General features: G+C 34.1%; 2 pseudogenes; one reads left to right on the top strand and one right to left on the bottom strand.

Annotated features, from left to right (window-relative positions):
- Nucleotides 1-2,558: 2,558 nt before the first annotated feature.
- Nucleotides 2,559-11,203, top strand: LOC113782595 (annotated as a pseudogene).
- A 2,746-nt stretch (nt 11,204-13,949) lies between these two features.
- LOC113782594 lies at nt 13,950-18,186 on the bottom strand (annotated as a pseudogene).
- Between the last annotated feature and the right edge of the window lie 1,437 nt (nt 18,187-19,623).

Genomic DNA, 19,623 nt, shown 5'->3' with positions numbered 1-19,623 from the left:
GAAAGTTCCCAATCACATGAGGATATTCCCATTTCCATTACTTTCCTAAGATTGATCCCCCTGGGTCAGCATCAACAAAAGCCAATGATTTAATCTTACTCATCTCAAATTGGTTTTTATTGGATGAACAGATTCAAGAATGGAACTTTTTGCAAGTATATGATTAGAACTATTCGATTTTTCCAATCTTACTGCTTAACTCAAGAACAAGCCAACTCCCTTTTGGTCAAATTTTACTAGAAACATTTCCATTATCCAATACATTCAAGTGGCAAAATTGCACAGATTCCTTGGAACATGGCTCATTATAGCTTCTACGAGTTCAAAATCCAATACCTCCATAAGATTCAACCTCAACTGAAATATTGTAATATGGCATCTCACCTCTACTACATGCCTGCTATTAATCTCTTGATCCCACTTATACAGGAATACATGCATCTTCAACAGTGTAACTTCGATACCCCATTCTTAAATTTACCATTTCTACTCCGTGAAAAGTTGCTCGAAGACTTAGGTAAGATTAGCAAAGTTTTCGGAAAACACAGTTGAGAAAATTGCATCACTGTTCTTTCTTCACTTCCAAAATTGAACAGCAAGTTTCCTGTACTTCCAAAATCAACTAACACCCCCATAAAAGTTCTCAACACAGAAAAGGCTCAAATTGTTTCTAGATGTTCCAAAGGGCTTATAAAGAATCATGATATTCATATCCCAACATGCAACTAGAAGAATCTTGCTTGATAAATTTTGGTGCGAGAATATGTTGTTTTCTCCAATACTAGTGCCATCTTTGATATAGCCCAAAGCTTAACCACAGATTTAAACTTCTCAATGACAATTTCAACAAAATACCCTTGGAGTACAGCACTTGCAAGAACCTTCATAATGTCTCTTGGCTTCAAAAATTGTAACACAAATTTGATGGTTTCTTTCTTCAAGGCACAAATTATACGAGACACAGTCAATTTAAGACCTCCTAAAAACAACAATGATTTGAGTTATTCAACCCGTTTGTGATTTTTTTTTCAACAATAGTCCATTGTTGTAATATACTACACTTATCTACTTCATCTTGCAATCTTTTCCTTTCCAATTTATAACATACCTCAAAAGGTTCAGAACATTAATCTTTCCCTTCATCAGTTGCAGGTCTTGGATTCAATATCAACATTTTCTCGTATACAAATTTCATGAGTTTCAATCTTCGTATTATCTAGCAATTGACAATTTAAGATGATCTCATCACATTTTCTATTCCTTCCTCGAAATTTACTATAGAAATCACAACCAAGTCACTAGTTGAAAACTCCAAAAAAAGAACCCTTACCAATTTCCTTCTCAATTAGTTGCTCATTAATATTAGCCGTTTCTGATTGACCGGTCAACTTGTTAGAACCCTTACCAGATTGACCGGTCAATTGTTAGAACCCTTCTCAATTAGGGTTCCTTCTTAAGAACCCTTACCAGGTTGACCGGTTGAACCGTTGGGTCGATCCGAATTTTTATACTTGAGGTTCGAGGTTCGAATCAGTATTGGAACATTTTCTAATAATTTTAACCCAAAACCAGGTTCCTTACAAAATCGTCTGATTCAACCGAGTTGACCGGTTGAACCGCCAGTCCATTGAAAAGTCAATGGACTTCTTGCACAAACGATCCAATTACAAATCCAACACGATTTCATGGCTGATTCACCAGGTTGATCGGTTGAACCGTCGGGTCGGATCGGATTTAATAACTATGCTTCCGAGTGAGAGCAGTCTTAACATGGCACTTTCTCCTGTGCTTCATTGGTTTCTGGATAATGCTTTCTTCTATTTCTTTCACAGGTAGCACCTTGGAAACGAATAAAAACCCTAATCTAGTTGCATCAATATCGGTATAATTAAGCAAAAGTTGATAGCTCAGATCCTCAAACTTCTGGTTATTCAAAATTCAGAATCCTTATTTACTCTAATGTTAAGTTTTTCTATCTTGAATAATAACTCTCTTCCAAAATAATGACGAATACCAAGTTGTTAATGAATCTATGATCGTTTTAGATGAAAGGAAAATAGGTATACGATTGAGATACCTTGAAATAACGACCGCCATGTCAATATAAGTGGCATTAGAGTTCTGGCGGTGTTCAACTTTAACGTAGAACTACACCTTCCAAAACATACCATACACAGTGCTCAAACATACCACTTGCAAAAGTATTTAACAACATATCACACACATTCCCCAAACATCTTCTAAGAGCACTCAACATGTCACATATTGTTACAAACATATCACAAGACGTCCCCAACATATCACTCCTTCTAAAGCATTCAACTACAACATATCACACATATACCCACACTAGTGTTCCAAACATCACCTCTTCTAGCACCATGTGACCACAACATGCCACACACAGCCCCAAACATGTCATTTCAATTAAAAGTGAATACAACACAAATCACACGTCTTACTTGCCATCAACTTACCGTGAATATATTAGTATGGCACTGTTTTTTCTTTTCTCTCATCCACTCTCCTTCTATTTCTTTGCATCATTGCTTACCCTCATGGGGCTGCTTTCATTCGTTGTTGCATTCATAGCTATTGTACATTCTCCCCAAAGAGTGGGGGGCGAGTATGATTTTCTCAGATTAGTACAACTTTGGAGCGATTCAATTTGCCTCCACATAGGACGAAAACGGTGCTTTCGACCGACACCCGTAGCACGGGCAACACTTCATGGGGTTTGGCCTGATAACTGGACGGTGCCACTATTTTATTGTGCAAACAATCCAAATAATGCATATATCAACCTCGGGGTAAGCAAGTGTTTTGTGTTTTTATATATTTTCTAGTATGCCAACATTACTCAGTTTTACCCTTCTGTATAATCTGAAAATTTTTCAGCCTTACCTTTTTGTTTCCATACGCTTTTCGGTGTTTCTTAATTAGACTACCCGAAATCAACAATTAGCAGCATACATTTGTTTTAAAGACAAAGTAAGCATTTTCATTAATGATAGGAAAAAGCTGTAGACACACAAGGGATATCACCAGCAGTACAAAAGGAAAGAAAAACCGAACTATTTACATAAGATAAGAACATCTACATAGGCGAGGCATGCCTAACTAATTAAAATTTTTGGGAGTAAACCCCAATCCATTGCAAGAGTCCAATTCTCCGGATTGCGCCGCATTCCTGTCCAAGTATTTCCAACATAGCTCTGTTAGTAACAGTTTTCTGAACAATGGAACAAACATAGGCATAATGTTCCTTAATGAAACTCAAATTAAGTCAGAGACTCAGAGGGAGAATGTTCTAATGCAAGTAGGTGTTCGCCTACCAGAACAAGGTCAATAGCAGAAGTTGAACACAAAGCAATGAAATAAGAAAGAGCCATCAACGCATAAGACTCGGAATTTTCTTGGGCAAAATAAAGTTCACATACATGTAGTTAAACATTAATCTTGGCCATAACGAGCTTGTTTTGAACAAAGTAAGGATTTTGAAAATGAAAACAAAGAACTCTAGACTCTTAAGGTTTATATCTAACAAGACACTTTTAATGTGGTAATATGACATTTTATAATTATGGAGCCTGTATGACACCCTTCCTACTAGCCTGATATCTGGCAACAGATATGATATGAATTAAAACTACATAACACAAAATGCAAACATTTTATTTGTTATAAAGTTCTAGCCTTCCATCCCCAACCAACTAGCAAATGAATAGCCATAATAGAAGTTGGGGGAGGGAAGCGGGGAGCTCCAATAAATATCATGAAACTGGCAATGAACTACAAGAACATCAATTTAAATTTCATCGAGTCCTGGTACACGTAACAGTGAGATAAGAGAGTCTCCCTATTCTTTGCCTAATATGGGGGCAGATGATATGAGATTAGAGCACAGAGCAAAAGACAAAAATAAAGGATCGCCAAACTATGTATCAGGAACAACTGGTATGTATTCTCTCTGAGAAATCAGAATTACTTGGAGTTTGATGATCTAAAGTTTATCCGTGAATATACATACTGTTAGTTTGAACTTTTTGCACAAAAAGCAGTTCAACTAACACGCATGGAATGAGTTTGAACCTTGAATCGCAAGCTTCACGAGTTAGCAGCGTAAAAACTCGTATCCTTCAAACTTGTGTAACAAAAATTTTCCTTTGTTAAATAAAAAGTCGGTACCCAAAAACAAAAAGGCTGCTCGTTTCAACTCAACAGGTAACTGCTATCTTGGTAATGTTATGTTATATATTAACCAATTAGAAATAATTCATTGTTTTCATATATAAGATTTGAAAATTCAATTGAACTCATTAGCTAAATGGCAGAGCAAATCTTATTGCCACTATGGCCTATTCTCAATTGTTTAGGATTTTATAAAAATTGATTTTATAGAATCAATTTTCTCAAAATAAGTGTTCTCATCTGCTATTTAAAAATGGATATTCAAATGGATGAATGGAATTCTCAAAAAAAAAAAAAAAAAGCTGCAAAAGCTCATTTTGACTAATAATGACTCGATTACACTTTATATGATGCGTAGATAGAATTTAGGTTTTTTAATAATTATCTAAAAATTTTGAGAATATTTTTGTTTGCATAAAATATGCCCATAATTAGAATCAAAAAGCACTATAAGACCTATTTCTAATTTTTATTTTTTTTGAGCCCAAAACATTCTAAAATCATAATGTCAAAGACAATTTGGGGCCCTTTAGGATCAGCCCCTCCAATTGCGATTTTTTTTCATTTTCCCATTTAGTAATTTTTTATTTTTTTTATTTTGAGAGAAAGAGGCAGTAGATTTTGCCTCAAATTGGAGTATCAAGAAAAAAATTTTGGTTTGCATAGAAAAATATTTAAATTTGTTTCAAGAGATTAACAAGATGGAAGGTGTACAAAAGATGATTTTGGTATTTTTTTAAAACTAAAACTTGTAGTAATAAGGAAATAATCGTGCGAAGTCCACTGGCAAGAATGATGAATCTCTAAGGTGCTTTTCAGTGAAGAAAATCTCACCGTTTAGAGTTGGACAGAGTATTTGGACAAAGCATTTTTTTTTTCCATTAATTAACCATTTTTTGTCCAAAATGTATTTGATTGTTTAAAAAAAATGTTTAAGCATCCTTTTTATCTTCCAATTAGACTTGTAAAACTAGTAGTAGGGCGTAAAGGAATATAGAAAGAAAATCGATACGACAAACTCCACATTGCATTTTCAAACTTATATCCAATTTTTACTTTGCACCTTAAGTTTCAATTTTGGAGGATTTGCACCCTAAATTCTTAATTTTGGATACTTTACACCCTAAATTTTCAAATTTGTCTCATTTAAGTCTAGTCAATGACAACTTTAGCAAAATTAATGACATAGAAAACTCAACAGATCAATGATAGTGTGCCGAAAGTGGTCAAAATGTGCCAAAATATCATAGCAAAAATAAAATAATAAATTATCATTAATTAACATCATATTTTATCTCGTTAATTTTGCTAATAATATTAGTAATTGTAACTATATAAATCAATGATGATGTTCTAAAAGTGGTCAAAAAAGCTAAAGGATTAAGAGGAGGGTTGGGTTGGGTAGTAAAATGAAAAGAAATGTAAGTAATTAAGAGGTTTTGGTTCAAAACCTCCCACTTATCACAAAAAAAGAGGTAAAGGATAGTAGTTAGAATAAAATGATACGTTGTTATTAATTTTCACCTCCCTTTACCTCGTTAATTTTACAAATATAATCATTAATTGAACTTAAATAAGACAAAATTCAAAATTCAGGATGCAAAGTGTTCAAAATTAAGAGTTTAAAAAGTGTTCAAAAGTAAAATTTAGGATCTAAAGTGAAAAGGTGATATAAATTTGGTGGTGCAAAGTAGAATTAGTCCAAATCAATATATGGTGTCAACTTCGTACCTTTCTTTTGTTGTGGAATTGATAGAGAAGGGGTTTCGAAATATGGACAAAAGAATAGGTAAGGACTTGAAGGCACGGACTTATGATGATGATGGCTTCTAATAGTTAGTAATTAGCTTCTTGATTTTGTCTTATACTAGTTTATAGAAAATGGCGAAGTGTCTATGGTTGTGTATGGTCACCTGAAAAGCTTTCTTTAAATTTGGAAGTTAGGTTATCAGTTTGTTTGATAAGAAACTGCGCAGCATCTTAGACATCGAATGGACAGGAAAAAATAGACATAGGATCTGAAGCGATTCTCTTCCGCCACCGTGAAACGACTACTGCTTCCTCCTCCTTCCATACTGGGGCCTTTCCTTGAAAGGTCTATCAATCTATTCAGAGTCCTGAAAACTCCTTTCTTCAACAACCAGTCCCTACACTCCTTTCTTCCCGTCCCAACCTTCATCAAAACCAGTCAACCCAGTGTAACCCAAAAGGAAAAACTAGAAACACTGAAACAGGCACACGTATTAATTTGGAAACTTTCAAGGAAAAGTTTAAAATCGGAATCAAGACCTTTATCTGTTTCGGATTATCATTAATGAGTTAAGAATTTGTCAAAAGTAAGTACTTGACCCCTCTGTGATTGCTGAATAAACTGATGTTTGGGTTAAAAAGGTTGACTCGTTCTGTTATTACTTTGGCCAGTGAATCTCATTATGGATGGAGTTCAGGTTTTTTTTCTTTGTTTTTGCTTGAATTGTTCGCTTATAGTTGTAATTTTTGGCATTTGGACTCTGTTGGTTAAATAATTTGCTGCCTCTTAAGGAATGTATTTCAGTTTTTCTGACACTCTGACTTGTAAGGATTAAAAGGAAGTCAACCGCCGGCGAGTTAACAGTTTTGATGGGACCGTTAGAGAGGGAGGAGAATAAAAATAATAAAAATAATAATGATAAACAAAATTAAATTAAATTAAAACATGGCTCTATGAAAATCTACGTGGTTACCTTGCATAATAAACAGCTACATATGATCGGATAATCTTTTTTCTTTTTTTCAAAAGACAGCAATATCATTATATATATATATATAGATATATTTTAATACTTAAAAATACAAGAGTTAATTATAAAAAAGGCAATGACACTCTCATCCTTCCTAACTGCTTCTATTAACCAAATTGAAAAATCATTTATCTATTCTATTACAAAATGTACTAACATATGACTTGTTACATCAGCTATTCTAGATACAAAAGAAACTGTGCATTATTCAAAACCTTGTGTTAATTCATCAATGTCAAAAAATGACAATGAGGTGAGTTTGGGGGAGGGAAACCCTGCCGTCCCTGCGCGTGTTCTAAATGCTTCTCTGCCCCCGCCCTCCCCCACTCTCATCTGCTTCCCTTTCTGTCCCCACCTCACCCTACCTCTTACCCCCGCTCCTACTATTTACTAATTATAATTTTTATATTTTATTTTGATGTTATTTTTCTACGCATAAAACATCAATTACAAATTCTATAAATTATTTTTATATCCTTAGCTAAATATTTAATATTCAATCAAGGTTAAAAATTATTTTGATATTTTAAATTCATTTTTCCATAATTAATAGCAAAACTAAACTCATATCGTCATATTTATTTTTATTTTTTATAAACAACTTACAATATGTTAAAATATTCAATTAACTAGAAATAACCAAATAATCATTTTATCATATAAATTATGATATTTTTAATTTTCAAATTATTAATATATATACATATATTGTTGATGTATAGTTGTAATATGCATATGTATATGTATATATTTATAGAACTATATATAGATATTTAGTGTTTTTAAGATTTATTTTAATAGTACAGAATGGGGTACGATATCCGACCTTGTCTCTACACACAAATCCCCTCCCCAATTTAAAACGTGGAAAGAAAAATCCCCTCCACCCCCGCCCTCACCTCCTGCCGCATTATTCCCCGGCCTCTGTTATCATCCCTAATTATCATCACTCGAAGCATGACAAAGGTTGGCCAGTATAAGACCGCGAAATCCTAGCTTCCGAACTCTTGCAAGGAATACTTGATGACTGTTCAACAATTCGATCTTGTAACTGGAATTATTCCATGGGTGTGCAAAAAGTTTCAAACCAAATTGCTAATTCAGTTCAATTGTGAGATAACCAAAAAAGAACAAAAAACTAGTTGCTCAATTTTCGCTTTCTACCCTCGAATGTCTTAGCCATTCGTTCTCTCCTGACTTTCTTCAAGGCCATCTATTACGTACGCTGGGAGTGTCTCTATTTTATTGCGAGTTAATCGCAAAATCTCCCCCTAAAGTATAGCCACTTTTGCACTTTGTCTCTTAACGTTATTATTATTTTTTTACTTATGCTTTAAACCATTAGCCAACACTAACATTGAGTAATGGCGATGTCAAAAAAATATTTATACCCCTAAGAGTTAATTATGGTAAATTTTCTTAAAGTATAGCTTGTTTTGTGCTTTATCCCTTAACATCATTTTTTACCAATTTGTTTATATTGTTACTAAAAGCATTAGTGAATTCCAATATTTGATAACATTCAGAACAATTAATACCTAAAAAATTAATATTCCTAATATAATAATATTTTTATATATATGGTCCTACCTAAATTTCATTCCATAATTGCATTTTTTTAAATTAAGGAAAATATCTTGCTAATTTGACTTAATAGTGGTTAAAAACAAACAAAAATTATTATTAAAAAGTGAAAAAGTGAAAATATTTTTGAAAGTCTAAAACTGACCAGGATATTGTCAGTTTCTCTTTGAGAATGTGCATATGGTTAAGTTTTCCTTGTTGTAGCTAGATTTTTTTTATACAGCTAAGTTTTTTTTGTTGGTCATACTAAAAAAAAGAACCATGGTTGATTTGGAGTTCAAAGTTAGTTTCCAAAGTTTTTTTTTCTAATATGCCGTACTTAAATGCTATTAAAATTTATTTGGATTGCTAAATTTTTCTAAAATTTTTTTTATTGCATCTAAAAATTTTATGTTGAGTGGTACAAAATATTAGAGTTTACTAATGATTTTAGGATCAAATAGACAAATTAAGAGAAAAATGATATTAGCAAATAAAGTGCAAAATAGCTATATCTTAAGGGGCCCTTAGGGATATCAACGTCTTTTTGACATTTTCGTTACACAATAGTAGAGTTGACTAATAATTTAGAGGGTAAAGTGAAAAAAACATAACGTTAAAAGTTAAAGTGTAAAATTAGTTAAACCTTAGGGATAGCTTTTATAATTAATCCCTTATTCCCGTCCAGAAACCCTTATATTCGAATTCACAATTACAACCTTGTTCCTTAGAACTATATTACATCATCTCCTCTTTTCTCATTTTGTATCCTTTCTTTCGTCTTCCTTTTCCCAAGCATATGTTTACTTTTCCATTTTTTCCTCCTTTTCATTTTTGTATGAAGGTGTTTATTTCCACTGTCTTCCTTCCTTTCCAACTTTCAGTTCAATTAAAATTTGACAGCACAACAAAAATCTGAGTTTGTGAAAAAAAGCTATGTAATCAGGGGTATTATATCGAGGAAAATTGTCCTATTGCACACTAATTGTCAAAGATGCCTATTCTTTATGGAATTATAATGAATCTTTATGAGATTTTCAGAAGGATATTCCAGTTACTTGGTTTATTCCTCAATGGAAACCAAGACAGGCATGCAAACTTGAAAGAAAAATTAGCGTGATATCTAAATCTTTTAATAGGGATAATCTTAAAATGAAAACGTGTATTAGTTTTGCATATGTTTCTGTTTTTCGTATATACTATATAGTTTGGTTTACGGAGACTTTTGTGTGTTCAGACACAACGAGAAGTTGATAGAAGGGATTATTGGTGGTGGAATTACAAATTGCCACGTCGTCCAAGTTTAAAAGATCAAGGGTGGTGGGCCTATGAATGGTATAAGCATGGTACTTGTTCTCAAAATCGCTTCAGCCAAAGCGATTATTTCCAACTTGCTGAAAATCTCATGGGTGGCTATGATGTCAGCACCGCACTTAAAAGGAACATACACACAGCGTATCCAATCATTGCACAGGTTAACCACTCCATCAGTCAATTTACTGGTTTCCTTCCGGAGTTACGATGCCAACCATACAGAGGATTTGATATGTTAGTCGAGATGATAGTTTGTTTTGATCGAACAGGCACTACTGTCATTGATTGTCCTATCCTCACAACTAGCTGTGGATTGTCCGTGACTGACACAATATATGTACCGGGACTCTAGTTAATAAATTCTCCTAACCCGGCTTGGATTTGGAATTGGGTGACATGCTTTTTGACTGTGTATGGATATCTCATTATTTTAAATAATATTTTATTTATATCATAAATATATTTTTAATTTACTTTTTTATATTTTTAAGAGCAAATTATCTACTTGGCCACTAAACTTTTGCAAACGTCGAGTTTTGGTCACTCAACTTTTAAAAATCTAATTTTGGCCACTCAAATATATAAAAGCAAGACGCGAGACCATTCTGCTAGATTTAGTCGTTAATTTCGCTGATCTGTCCATTTGCACGATTTTCAATACAAAAAGCAGGGTCAATTTAGGAAGTTGAAAATATATTTTCTTCTTCTTGTTGTATAAAGCTAAAATTACTTACCCGAAAATTACAAGAGAAGGAAATGGAAGAAGCCCAGCTTGGATTAGAGGAAGTAGGACCAAGATTAACGCCACCAAGAGCTGTACCAGCAAGATCCATGCCGCCTACATCGATGCCACCCATTTTGCCTACTTCTGTTTGTGGGATGAAATAGTAATGATAACTTCATGGACTGCACAAAATCCGGGAAGAAGATTTGCCAAATGCGCATTGGGGGAGGTTTGTAACATCTTTTTAGATACTTAATTTATTATTGTGTAAGAAACATAATGAATTTGTTTATTTTTGAAGGATGGATGTGGTTATTGGGCTTGGATAGATGATGAAATGTGCACTCGATCTACAATGATTATTCCGGATCTACTCAGAAAGATCAATGGAATGGAGAAAAAAATAGCTGAATTTGAAAAAGCTGCAAGAAAGTGGGAAGCAAAAGCTATGAAATTGGAGAGGAAAATGAAGCCACTTGAAGCTGAAATTGCCAGGTACAAATCAGCCAATAAGCGACTCATTCGATGTGCATTGTTGTCTTGGCTAATAGTTGTCTTAGCAATGTTTGTTAGGAGAATAGATAATTCTGGTGGCATGCTACAAATTTGTAGCATCGTTGAAAATCACTAAAGAATAGGTACTCAGTTGGATGTAATGGTAGCATATTGAAAGGAAAAGGGCAAATGGCTTTATAAAGCCTCTTTTGTACCCTCAGTATAAACATTTTGATGTATAAAAGTTGACTTGTTCACATGAATAAATTGTATTATTTGGTGCTCACTGTTTGAAACAACACATTTTAGTAGGATTTTATTTCATCAATGACAGAGATATAAGAACTAAATAGACAAGTACTGCATTAACATAGAACAATTTGCATCAAAATGGACAAAATAAATTGTGAAATGAACAAAATGAACAATTTATGAAGACCTACTCTATGATTTGTGAAATGAACAACGATTATATTGCCTAAAAATAGAGGGCCAAATTGCACAAATCAATGGGTGGAGCAACATTGGACATACCTAACACCAAGAGTAGATTTCCTTGACCAAAATATACTTCCATTTCTTACTTCCTGAAACTCTACTTTCTCTGATTTGTCGAAGCTACTGGCAAAGTTGCATGCTTTGGCTTTGTTAATTTTACCGTGGAAGCTCAACATCCCGGAGTGCAAAGAGAAAACGACAGACGACTTGTGTGCGGGTACGGGAAAAATCGACACACCTAATTTGGTCTCTCTTGCAGTGCTTTAGGCTAGTTAGTAGTTCTAAAGAGGAGAGAAACAAGGAGAAAGTTTAAGAGCTTGTTTGGATTTCTATTTGCTACAGTTTTTATAAAAAAAAATATATACTGCGATGATTTGATTTATATAAAGTAAAATAGTGCAAAGAGTTGATGAATATAAGATAAAGGGCAAAATGCCCTAGTGACCCTTAAACTATTATGAAATTCAACTTTTAATCCTCAAACTATTAACTGATAAGTTTTAGCCCTCTAACTAATTAAAACATATAATTCTAACCCTTCCGTCAACTTGAACCATTATGTTTAACAAAGATAAAGGATTCATGAGATGCTAGTGGCCCTCAAACTATTACAAAGTTTAACTTTTAACCCTCCAATTATTAATTGATAAGTTCTAACCCTCCAACTAATTAAAGCATATAATTCTACCCTTTATGTTAAGTTGAGTCGTTATATCGAATAGAAACATCTATTGATAAAGAATTTGGGATGCGTCCAACTGAGTATTTGATAAATTAAGAATGTTTAGATATAGTGATGTAAAGTTTGAAGGAATCTCACCAGAGAATTGATTATTTGAGAGATTTAGGAAGTTCAAATTTTGAAGTGAACCAAAACTTCAATTGATTTTGGTCAAATTTAACAATTGGAGATTTGGCAAATCAATTTATGAGTCAAATGGGGTAAAATAATTTTACTCTATCATATGTCCTGTGAAGACAAAACACCCATCGATTATGCACTTATTACGCACTTGGTGATGTTTCTGTTTGACATAACGATTCAAATTGATGGAAAGATTAAAATTATATATTTTAATTAGTTAAAGGGGTAAAATTTATCAGTTAATAATTGAAGGGTCAAAAATTAATTTTATAATAGTTTGAGGGCCACTGCTACGCATGTCATATTGTTTTTGTTAAACATAATGGTTCAAGTTGATGGAAGGGTTAAAATTATAGGTTTTAATTAATTGGAGGGCTAAAACATATAAATTAATAGTTAAAGGGTCCAAACCTAATTTTGTAATAGTTTGAGAGCCATTGCCCTAAAATAAAAAAGTGATTAAGAAATGTGCTCACCAAAAAAATAATGATGTAACAATTTGACGCATGGGAGGTAAACTAATAATTGAGAGGAAAAGTGGTATGGCTTTGCTTCTTAGTCCTTCTGATGGCAAGTTTTGCCACATTAGACCCAGCTCTCAACCATGTCATTCCTCTCAACTCAAATTTCGGAATCAGGTGAGATTATTCCACAAAGTTTAGGAGCTAAACTTAAACGTCGTGAACCAAATTTAAGACCTAAAACATATCTTTCAATTTCGAACCAAACCTATTGAACCAATAGAAAGGAAAAAGTAATTAAGTACAAAAAGCACGATTACGTTAACAATTAGCAGACAACAATAACAAATAATTCAAGATCAAATCAGATCATATCGGACAAAAATTACAATAGGAAAATTTCTAAAAATTTCCGGGAAGTGATTAAATATGAATTTATACACGTATAAATTTGTGTTGTGCATGCAAATCTACAATAATGAACATAGAAATGAGTAAATACTCGAGAAATTTGGAAAGAGAAGCACACCGTGGAGAGATATTGAAGAGGAGTCGACGATTCAGAGAAACCCTAGCGAAATCGAAATCAGAATTATTCAGTGAGTCTAACCCACTCACCTTCTTCTTATGCTGAAGGTAACATAACATAATTGTTAAAAGTCCACCATGCATATCTTAAATCAATTTTAGGTTGATTTTATTCCAGTCCGTGAGATTTAACTCCTGAAATAATTTTCTTTTGCTCCTTATTTCTTTTCCCTTTTTCTTCTTTATGGAAAAGGTATTAATCTAACAGAAGACTGATTAATAAAAGACGTACCATGAACTAATAACACAATTAGCAACATGTGTACACCATAAAAATAGCATAAACAACAAAGACCAAGAACGCAACAAATCATGAACAGATGAGGACATTTCCAAAAGCAAGATTTACTACCCTGCAAGAAAAAGGCTTTTCACACACATGAGATGAAATTTAAAATTCCTTTTGACGCCATAACTGATATTTGGAGAGTGGACCTTTTAATTTTCGTAAAAGAAGAAAAAGAAAGGCACTAAACAGAAAGTAAAAATGCAGTTGTTAGAGCTATGAATAGTACCAAATAGTGGAGGTGGACATGTGATGATGAACCTCCACAAATAGCAATTCTGAAGCCGCTCCCATTTGCATCAAAGTGCAAAAAAGAACAAGATAACTGCAGATTCATCCCTTCACTGCTATAAACCCAGATTGCTGATTCCTATGCATATTGAAAATATTTTAGAATTACCCAAAGTAAAACACAAACAAAGGCTCCCTATTATGCATGACAATGGAAAGACAGCTCGGGTCTTTTGCCTTTTCGCCCCCATTCTGAGTTGAACTTTTGCAAAGCGTGTAGGGTTGATTATATTTCGACCAATTTAATCGGATATGCTATATATGGTAGTAATTATCAAATCCACAGCAATTTGGCATGTTACAATAATGTCTCAATCCTTGTCGTCATCCTCTTCCCCCGTCAAAGATCTCGATCTACCCATCAGATTTCTATCAGCTTCGGACAATTTTTTTTTTAAAATCAAGCTGTAGTTTTTCTCTGAATCTGGAATATCTTACTTACATTTCCTTTCCCATACCATTCAATGCATCCCTCTTCCCTGCTTCATACTAAGTTTCTAAACTTTTAAGCTGCAGAATATAACCTGTCGTAAAAGTCCTACATTGGAATCAAAAACATAATTTGAGGACCAAATTAATGAAAAAAATCATAGTGAATGAAATTGACTTTAGCCTAAAAATTCAGGGACCAAATTGACAAATTTCCCACCAAAATCCTTTGCAATCTCGCCCTTAATGGAGCACGTCCAACGTACTGGATATCATCAAAATCTCCTCTTCCCAATGCTTTCATGGCAGTAGCCAGTCGAAGTGCAACATAATTGTATGCACCCATGTTCATTGGCTCTTCCTGGCACCAGACAATCTCAGCATCTGAAATTAATCACTAGACAGCTAATGTCAAAGAGGCAGTACAAAGAACATCGTCATAATTGTCCTTCAAAATAAGTTCAAAACAAATTTTGCACGAGATTTCCACTACTTTAAGGTTCAGTAAGGTTAGGAGTCACAACCCTAGCAGCAGAGAGAGAACCATATCATACTTTTGAGATTTCAGATTAGCAGCTCTCCGAAGGTCTCAAAGATAATTTGGCAAGCCCAAAGTCTAGTCAATTAAATATGCTCATTCAATCAAATGCTTGTACTTTAACCTTCCAGAAAGTCAGCTTTAACAAGTTCTAATAATCAACCAAAAGGTACTCATTTCCAGTGAGTTCATTAAACTAATGTGAGAGGTTCAAATCCAACATCTTTTCAGTCAGCCAATGAGCTATCCCATGCCAAATTTTATTCCAAAATGCAAAACCTGCTAGGCTGCTACTGCTTTTTGAGCCATGCCTGGTTATGTTCGGTATCCTTCAGTTAAACTTCTACATGTACAATGCTTCTTTTGGCATATAAATATCAAGGAAGAAGTCAAGGTCCTAAAGGTTTCCTGCTTTCACATGAATTTAAAGTAGCCAAACAGAAGTGAACCCATTACTCGTTTCCATCTTTTTTTTTTTTTTTAACGAATGTAAATTTTAACTTTTACTTGCTCTAAATACCGAGTCAAACAAGGAGGCCTGAAAGTTTTCTTAAAGTCGAAAGCAAAAGATTATTTGGAGGAATGGAAAAGATAATATAAAGACTAGCAAGTCCCCCAGTTATATGGGACAACAAAGTAGTATTCTACTGGCATATCTTTCGGCATAAGGCATGAAGCAGAAGCATGGTTTTGGTGTTAAAACTTTTTGTGATTTTTTATTTTTCCAATTTTACCCTCACAAAAGTAAAAATTTACTAAATAAAATCACTAAAATTCAACATCTTCCAATACCTTCCACCATATTAACTTCGAATAAACAAATAAAACTTTACTTCCATTGGTTTTATTGAAAAAAAATAAATTTTTTTCTTAATTTGCACACCCAAAGGCATGCTTTTCCCACTATTAGAGCAATATTTATGGCCCATACCACAAGCAACCTATTTAATGTTCTACACAGACAGCGCTCATAATTTCCATTAAAGGCAGAAAGTCCTATGAAGATGATAAAAATTCTCATTATTAGGTTAATTCCATAACACATACTTGGATATCGCTTCAATTCACGTTGGATGAGGTCATATGGGAAGGGACAAAGTTGTTCCACCCGACAAATAGCAATACCCTTCCTATTCACTTTTCTCCTCTCTTCATCAAGTTCATAATAAACCTGCAGAATGGTATATAAAACTAAGACCATATGCCCCCCTCAGGTGCTTGGTCTGGTGGTTGAGGTTGCTGAAGATGGAGCTTCAAGTCCCTGGTTCGAACCTTGCTGCCAGCAAGTTACTGAGGGTGGTGAATAGTCTGCAGGATCCATTCCCTGCGGGACACACTAAAAAAAAAAAACTAAGACCATATGCCAAAAGTTTCTGAAAAGAAGAGGAAAGACTTAACATAGATATGCACCCAAAAATAGACAGCGGACAAGTAAAATGACGTTAAATATACTACTGTAACTTCTAAACAATTATTTGTGTGTCCCTTCATAGATATGCACACTGACATAGAATGACAAGTGGATCAGGTTATGGCATTCTACCATATAAGGGCCTAGAAAAGTCTACCATATGGCTAAAGAGATACCATTATGGTGAGAAAAGAACCAATACACACCTTTCCTGAGCAAAGGATCAGACGACTGATGCCCTCCTCAACTTCCTTAAGCTCATTCTGGTCCTTTATGAGGCGCTTAAACCTGGTCCCTTGTTTGTCAAAACCAGGATGGCCTTGGACATCATCAAACTCAGAAAGATTGGACTTGCAGTCTTTATGCCGAAGCAAGTTCTTTGGAGACATCACAATAAGAGGCTTACGGAATTCCCTGTGTATCTGGGATGTGTAGATTGCATGAGAATACTAACAATATTTCCACAGGCTTGACTCTGTAGACCACTATTAAAATGAGCCTCAGACATGAAAAATTCAAAAATTATGATCAATATTCAAAACAGATATCATACCCAGTGTTTCTGATACGTGAAAGCTGCTCAGGAGACTTGAACCCAGTCCAGTAGGCTGAAAGCCAGTCCCTCCTTTGGGGGACATAATCTTTGCTTGCCACAAATTCTTCATTAAGAATTGAAAGAACTTTATTGTTTATCCTATCTATGTCCTCCTTAGACACCTGACCAGATTCTACAAGTTTCATTTGGTAAATTTCCATAGCTGAAGGATGATTTCGGATTACCTATTGGTATCATTCAATCGTACAAAACATGAAAAGCCCATGATAGCACATGAAACAACTGGTATAATAGCAATGAATAATGTTACAAGATGATACTTAGAAGCAGTTATCCAAAGGAAGGTGAATTCAAAGGGCCTGCATCATGAATTTAGTGAGATGAATCATAAGAACAAACACAGGCAAAGAGCTGACCTTATACATTTGGGGCTGGGTAAAAGATGGCTTATCAATCTCATTGTGACCAAATCGACGACAACAAACTATGTCAACCACAACATCAGAATTGAATGTTTGACGCTACTCTGCTGCAAGCTCACAGACATGGACCACAGCCTCCACATCATCGCCATTGACATGGAAAATTGGAGCATTCAGGGCTTTAGCAACATCAGTACAATACTGAGAAGATCTTCCTGATTTGGGATCAGTGGTGAACGCTACTTGGTTTGGTTCCACCAGTAGTGTAATTAGGAAGAGCGCTGAGATGCAGGGTCTCGTAAACAACTCCTTGTCCTGCAAAGCTTCCATCCCCATGAATTAAGAATCAGCACTTTCATTGGATATAAAAACACATCCAAATATAATAGTTTGCCAATGGTGGTTTATCCCGATGAATGGTGCACAAATCAGATTGAATATATTCTTTTAGTAAGTAGTATAAACAATCACAACATCCCCAAAGAAGTCGTAGTTTATGCACGACCGCCTATCCCTCCAAAAAAAGTTTAGCATTCGTCGATCATCACCTAACTCTACATCCCAAAAAAACATCCCTGATGTATTTACTCTGCTCTTGAAATTATGCACAAAACTTTGTGCATCTCTCTTCTCAATAATAGAATTTTGCTTAGTGGATATGAAATTAAAAGCTTCCTTTTTCGAGAATACAACATTAGTAGCACCTCCACTTTCTTTAGCCAAATATGAATATGCATCTGTTATAGGTATTCCAAAATCAAATATATGAGCCATTGTATTAGCCTTATCCTCAGTGACTACTCTTCAGGACTTGAGTAGATGTTTTTCAAACTCTTTTGCCATCCCATGATTATGTTCCTTAACAAATTTAGTAACTTTCTACTGACCATCTTTGTCAACCTCAAAAGTGATCATGGTCTTGCAATCAATTCTAGTGTCTAATCTATTATAAGTAGGATCAGTCGTGACTTTTTGATTTTCTTTATCAAGCTTAAGACTTTTCTTAGAACAAAAATATGATTTTGATCTGATTTTTTTTGTCCCTGTATAATAGTATTGTTTTCCTCTTCGAACACTGAAACCGACTTGATGAGCATAAGCACCCTCTTTCTCTGATTGCACAACTTTGGTTTCTCAATTTTTTCTCCAGTTCTTCATTTACAAATTCATCCGAGACATTATGTTCGTCATCCCTCTTACTCTTGCATTGGCACTCACTTTCTTCTTCGCTATCAATGCGAATTGTGTTATCCCCGTTGTTAAGCTGATGCTCAAAATTAGACAAACCTAACCAATATTAAAATAACGACATATTAGTTATTGAAAAATCTTGGGTTGTATAGAAATATAGTTTGACCAATTTAAAGTGACTTGGTAAGAAATCGTGAGAAATACAACCTCAATTTCGGCCAAAAAAAAAATAACTTATCAATTTATCCATCAAATTTAAGAGTTGATATTTCTTTATAATTCTCCATAGAATCAGAAGTATTTGTATGATTTATGCTCTGGATTTCAACTATCAACTTAATTTATGATGTGCTAGGACTTAGTGAACATAGAATGTGGACCAATAAACATAACAAGCAAATGACAACATGGATTAGGAATGGCAACCTTGAAGTTCTGAGTTTATTTGCTAATGTGAGCGAAACGTCAAGATAGTTTCTGGTTTTCTTCTTTTAGGACCATTACTTTCTCTTAGTAAAACGAAAGGAAAGGAAAAACACTCACATGATTGGAAAAAAAAAAAACTCACATGATTATCCCTGTTTTTGAATTTTATGATAACAATCAACATATTCATTAGCAAAGGCCAATTTAATAATAATGATAGACAAAAAATCTTGAAAATCGTTTCTAATGTTTCCAGACCTACATTAGATTATAACTTTCAGCTACACTCTTAAACAAAAGATCATCTAGTAATTGTCCAATATATCTTAAGTTTTTAAAAATTTACAACATGATGCTCAAAACCAACAAAAACAAGACAGTAGTCCATTATAAAAAACTTGAAGATCTAAACAATCATTAGCTTACAACTTACTTTAGATTGAGGAAGTTGTTTGACTATCTGCAATTTTTCTCCAAATAGCCAACCAATCCAAATAAACCCAAATTAATGTCTCTTCAAGAAGTGTAAATGTACAACCTGCTCTTAGTAGATAAATAAACAAAATGGAATTTATAACTACGATGTTCCTTATT

This window comes from Coffea eugenioides, chromosome 9 (assembly GCF_003713205.1).
Source record: "Coffea eugenioides isolate CCC68of chromosome 9, Ceug_1.0, whole genome shotgun sequence".
Taxonomy (NCBI): domain Eukaryota; kingdom Viridiplantae; phylum Streptophyta; class Magnoliopsida; order Gentianales; family Rubiaceae; genus Coffea; species Coffea eugenioides.
This window is presented reverse-complemented; position numbering and strand designations above follow the sequence as displayed.